Source organism: Pelecanus crispus, chromosome Z, assembly GCF_030463565.1.
Source record: "Pelecanus crispus isolate bPelCri1 chromosome Z, bPelCri1.pri, whole genome shotgun sequence".
Lineage (NCBI taxonomy): Eukaryota > Metazoa > Chordata > Aves > Pelecaniformes > Pelecanidae > Pelecanus > Pelecanus crispus.
The window spans coordinates 86,368,609-86,374,608 of record NC_134676.1 but is presented as its reverse complement, the minus strand read 5'-3'; positions in this window follow the sequence as shown (position 1 = coordinate 86,374,608).

Genomic DNA, 6,000 nt, shown 5'->3' with positions numbered 1-6,000 from the left:
GTGTATACTGGGCCAAACTGGGCAGCAGCTCTGCAGAGGGGCTGGGGGTCCTGCTGGGCACTGAGGTGAATGGGATCCAGTGAGGGACCTCAGCCGGGTGGAGGGATGATCCCGGGGGATCCCGGGGGATCCCGGGGGGTTCAAGGGCAGGAGAGCCCTGGACTGGGGGGATAAGACCCCATGGACCAGTTCATACTGGGCCAAACTGGGCAGCAGCTCTGCCGAGGAGCTGGGGGGCACTGGGTTGAAGGGGATCCAGCGAGGAACCTCAGCCGGGTGGGGCCCTGCTCCGGGGGGGTCCCGGGGGGGTCCCAGGGGGGTCCCGGGGGGGTCCCGGGGATCCCGGGGGTCCCGGGGGGGGGAGCCGCTGCCGGCGGGTGCAGGGAGCCGGGGGCCGCAGGGGGCGGGGGGGCTGGGGGGTGGTTTGGGGGGGTGGCTTGGGGGGGGTCACCCTGGGGGGGGGTGGCTTGGGGGGGCACCTTGGGGGGGTGGGGGTTTGGGGGGCACCTTGGGGGGGTGGTTTGGGGGGCGGTGGTTTGGGGGGGCTATCTTGGGGGGGTGGGGGTTTGGGGGTCACCTTGGGGGGGTGGTTTGGGGGGGTCACCTTGGGGGGGTGGCTTGGGGGGGGTGGGGGTTTGGGGGTCACCTTGGGGGGGTGGTTGGGGGGGTCACTTTGGGGGGGTGGTTTGGGGGGGGTCACCTTGGGGGGGCACCTTGGGGGGGTGGGGGTTTGGGGGGCACCTTGGGGGGGTGGTTTGGGGGGCTCACCCTGGGGGGGGGTGGCTTGGGGGGCGGTTTTGGGGGGGCTATCTTGGGGGGGTGGGGGTTTGGGGGTCACCTTGGGGGGGTGGGGGTTTGGGGGGTGGTTTGGGGGGCGGTGGTTTGGGGGGGTCACCTTGGGGGGTGGCTTGGGGGGGTGGGGGTTTGGGGGTCACTTGGGGGGGTGGTTGGGGGGGTCACTTTGGGGGGGTGGTTTGGGGGGGGGGTCACCCTGGGGGGGGTGGGCATCTGGGGGGGTTATCTCAAGGGGGGGGGCGGTTTGGGGGGGGGCTATCTTGGGGGGGTGGGGGTTTGGGGGGCACCTTGGGGGGGTGGTTGGGGGGGGGTCACTTAGGGGGGGTAGTTGGGGGGGCGGTTTGGGGGGGTACCTTGGGGGGGTGGTCTGGGGGGGGTTGTTACCTGGGGGGGATGGTTGGGGGGGGCTATCTTGAGGGGGGGTGGTTTGGGGGGGGTCACTTTGGGGGGATAGTTTGGGGGTGCTGGGGGGGGCAGTTTGGGGGGTACCTTGGGGTGGTCTGGGAGGGGAGGGGTATGGGGGGGGTGGTTTGGGGGGGTTCTCGGGGGGGTCACCTGGGGGGGGGGGCGGTGGGTTGGGGAGTGGTCACCTGGGGGGGCGGGGTCACCTGGGGGGGGGTACCTCGAAGGGGGGGGAGGGGGCTGGGGGGGTACCTCGAAAGGTGGGGGGGGGGTACCTCGGGGGTGGGGTGGGCTGGGGGTTTATTTCGGGGAAGGGGGGGGGTTACCCCGAAGGGGGGGGGTGGGGCTGACCGGAGAGGGGGGGGGTCACCCCGGGAGGGGGGGTGGGGCTGACCGGGGGGGGGGTACCCCGGGGGGGGCTCCCCAAAGGCTTCGGGGGGGGTCCCCGGGGCGAAGTTATTGGGGGGGGGGGGGGCATCCCGGGGTGTGGCAGCGGGACGGGACCGGGACCGGGAATGGGATCGGGAACGGGAACGGGGAGCGGGGGCTGGGACGGGACCGGGACCGGGACCGGGACCGGGAATGGGGCTGGGAGCGGGGATCGGGGACCGGGAGCGGGGAGCGGGGCTGGAACCGGGACCGGGACCGGGATCGGGACCGGGACCGGGATCGGGGCTGGGATCGGGGAGCGGGGCTGGAACCGGGACCGGGACCGGGATCGGGGCTGGAACCGGGGCTGGGATCGGGGATCGGGGACCGGGAGCGGGGAGCGGGGCTGGAACCGGGACCGGGACCGGGACCGGGACCGGGGAACGGGGGCTGGGAGCGGGGACCGGGACGGGACCGGGGCCGGGATCGGGGCTGGGATCGGGGAGCGGGGCTGGAACCGGGACCGGGACCGGGATCGGGGATCAGGGCCGGGACCGGGACCGGGATCGGGGCTGGAACCGGGGCTGGGAGCGGGGATCGGGGCTCGGGGCTGGGCCGGGCCGGGCCGGGCCGGTTCCGGGGCTCGGGGCGGCGGCCGCTGGTCCCTCCCCGGCCGGGGAAGGGGGAGGCTCCGCCGCTCCGCGTTTACAAGAGCCCGGCCCCCGCTCGGGGCGCGGCCACTCGCAGCGCTCCCGCCGCCCCGCACGGATCGACCGGCACCGGGGGACCCCCCCCCCCCGCCCCCCGACCCCCCCGCCACCAGGAACCCGGGAGGCACCGGGCCCGGCATGGCCCGCGCGGGACCTGAGCGCCGCAGGTACCGGCCCCGGGCCCGGGAACGGCGGCGGAACCGGGGCGGGGGGGGGGGGGCTCTGCCGGGACGGGCGGCGGCTCCGGGCGGGGCTGGGGGGGGGGGGGGGCGTCCCGGGGGGCTCCGGTATTCCCGGGACAGTGCCGGGGACTTTCTGAGAGTTAAGGGGGGTGTCCCCCGGGGGGGCGGGGAGGGGGCTCCGGTAGTCCCGGGGCTATCCCGGCGGTGCAGGGGGGGTTGTCGCGGGGGTGCGCCGGAGGGGGGTCCCGGGGGGCTCCGGTAGTCCCGGGACTATCCCGGGAGTTAAGGGGGGGTGTCCCGGGGGTGCAGGGGGGTGTCCCGGGGGGGCTCCGGGTGTCCCGGGGGGCTCCGGGTAGTCCCGGGACTATCCCGGGAGTTAAGGGGGGCGTCCCGGGAGTTAAGGGGGGGTGTCCCGGGGGGCTCCGGGTGTCCCGGGGGTGCACGGAGGGGGTCCCCGGGGGTCTCCGGGGGCGCGCGGAGGGGGTCCCGGTGGGGCTCCGGTAGTCCCGGGACTGCCCCGGGAGTTAAGGAGGGGGGTCCCGGGGGGCTCCGGGGGGTGCGCGGAGGGGGTCCCGGGAAGCTCCGATAGTCCCGGGGGCTCCGGGGGGCTCCGGGGGTGCAGGGGGGGGGGATCCCGGGGGGTCCCGGCGGTTGCGGGGGGGATCCCGGCTGGCTCCGGGGGTGCAGGGGGGGATCCCGGGGGGTCCCGGGGTGCAGGGGGGGATCCCGGGGGGTCCCGGGGGTGCAGGGGGGGCTCCGGGCGCGCCCCGAGGCCCCGCTCCCGGCCGCGCTCAGGGCGTGGCCCCCCCCCCCCCCGCTGCCCCCCCCGCTCCGCCGCGCCCTGCCCGGGCCCGGGGAGTCCCCCGCTCGGGGCGGGGCAGCGGAGATTCCCCCCCTCCCCCCCCCCGCCGCCTTCCCGCCCCCCCGGGGGTTGTCCCGGTACCGGGGGGGAGTGCGGGGGGGGGTGGGGGGGGGGATCCCCCGGGATCCCGGCGAGGGCGCGGCTCCGGCCGGGCGTGGGCGGCTGCTTCGTGAACCTTCAGCGGGGGTGGGGGGGGGGCCCCGGTACCGGGGTAGGGGGGGTGGGGGGCGGCAATTTTGGGGTGTACTTGCCCCCCCCCACCAAGGGCCGGTGGGGTCGGTTGCGGGGGAAGGGGCGATTTGGGTGCTGCCCCCCCCCCCCTTGCGCCCGCTGCGGTTTGGGGTGCGGCCGGCGCCCGTGCGTCGCCTCCCCCCCCACCATGGGGACCCCCCCAAAATCCCTTCATGGGGACCCCCGCCCATTATTTCGGAGCGGGAGGGGAAGGGCGCACCGGGAGCGGGTGCACCCCGAAAGGGACTGCAGCCCATGGGTGGGGGGGGGGGGGGGCGCAAAATGGGCGCGTACCGGGGCGGGGCAGCAGGTGCCTCCGCGCACCCCCCACCCAAAGCTTTTTGGGGTGCAGGGGGTGGGGGGGCGCACGTGGGGGCCAAGCCGCGCCGGCCGCCGCCTCCGCGAGAGAATGGGAATTGGGAATTGGGGAGGGGGGCCCCAGCGCCGGCTGCGGGCAGCGTCCCCGGCGAGGCCCGGCAGCCGGTGAAACCGGTCGGGGAGCGGCGGCGGCGGCGGCGGCGGGAGAGCTTCGCGCGACGCCCGCGGGACCCTCGCTCGGCGAGCCGGTTGAACCGGTGCAGGCCGCGGGGGCCAAGGCCGCCGGCGAGGCTGCGCCCCGCTCCCTATCCCAGTTTCCCCCAGTTTCCCCCAGTTTCTCCCGCCCGCCGCCCTTGCTCGCCCCTATATATATTTTTTTTTAATTTTTTTTTTTTTTTTTTCCAATAATTCCGTGGGCCTTGGCCGCGCCGGAGCTCGGCACCGAGGGTTTTCCTGGGAGGATCCCTGGCCCGTGCGTCAGCAGCCCTCCCAGCCTGGCCGGCGGCCCTGGCTTGTTCCTCCTTCGGGGACGAGCGGGCAGCGTGGTCTGCCCCACACCGCCGCCGCCCCACACCGCCGCCCCACGCCACCGCCCCACGCCGCCGCCCCACGCCACCGCCCCACGCCGCCGCCCCACGCCGCCGCCCGTACCCGGGGAGCGCAGGCAGGGGCGCAGGCAGCAGCCCCCCCCCAACCCAACCCAACCCAACCCAACCCAACCCAACCCACCAAGTCGTGCTGGAGGCAAAAAATATTTTTGAATTATTTTTTTTTTTTTAGGGTGACAAAGCTCCCCACCACGAGCTCGTTAGCGGACGTGGGGGGCGCGCCCGGTGGTGGCTGCCCCCCCCCAAACCAACAACCCCCACCCCAAATCCTCGTCCCCTCTGCTCGTTAATTAGCGGCGAGGGGCAAAGCTCCTGGCAGGGAGAGATTTTGGGGGGGTGCTGGAGGCAAAAAATATTTTTTAATTATTTTTGGTTTAGGGTGACAAAGCTCCCCGCCACGAGCTCGTTAGCGGACGTGGGGGGTGCGCCCGGTGGTGGCTGCCCCCCCCAAAACCAACAACCCCCACCCCAAATCCTCGTCCCCTCTGCTCGTTAATTAGCGGCGAGGGGCAAAGCTCCTGGCAGGGAGAGATTGGGGGGGGGCTGGGAAGGCGGCACCCCCCCTCCCCACCCCCCCCCAAAAAAAAATTTGGGGGTTCGTGGCAGCTTGGGGCTTGCTGTTTGCTGGGGGGGGGGGGTGTGAAGGAATTTTGGGAGACCCCTCCCCCGCTTTGGGGGGTGACGCTGAGCCCTGCAGCCACCGGGGGGGGGGGGGGGGGGGGGGGGCGACACCATGGGGGTCCTTGCTGACTTTGGAGGAGGATGATGAGGGGCTGGGGGGGGGGGTCGCATGGGTTTTTTGGCTGCCCCCGCCAGCCGGCGGCCGCGTTTTTTCGGGGTTTTTTTTTTTCGCTCGCTTTTGCGCCCGGTTGCACAAACACGGCGGCCGTGCGCGACGTGGTTCTGCGCCCCAGGGCGGGGGGTCCCGGGGGGGGGGGGCTTCGGATTATTTTTTTTTTTTTTTTGGGGGGGGCGTTGCTGGTAGAGCGTGAGCGGCCGGCGGGGCCGTCCGCGGCCGGGGGGGCACCTGCGTTCGCTGCTGGGTGCCATCTCATCGCGGCGGCGGGGGGGGGGTTGGGGTGGGGGGGGGGGGGGGGCCGGGAACTAAAAATATAGGGAAGGGGCAGCACGTGGCTCACCCCGAAAATAGCAGCGGGCGGCCGCGGGGCTGGCGTTGCTGCGGAGGGCGCCGGCGAAGGCGTCCCCTGCTCCGGGATGGGGGGGGCCGGGAAGGGTTTCTCCACCCGCCGCGGTCGGAGGGCGGGAGCCCCCCGCTCCCCACGCCGGGGGGGGGGCCAAGGCGCAGGGTTTGGCCCCGCAGCCGCTCCCTGCGCTCTGAGTCACCTCCCCGCCCAGCCCGCGGGACCTCTCCCCGGCGCCCTGACTCACAAACCAGTTTGGCCTCCGCCGCCGCCGCCGCCAACGAGCCTTCCAGATGGTTCGGTGGCCGAGCGGGCCGGCTGGGGACGCCCCTTGCGTGCCCGCGGCCTGGGGGACGGGGGACGGGACCGCCAAGCTCAGCC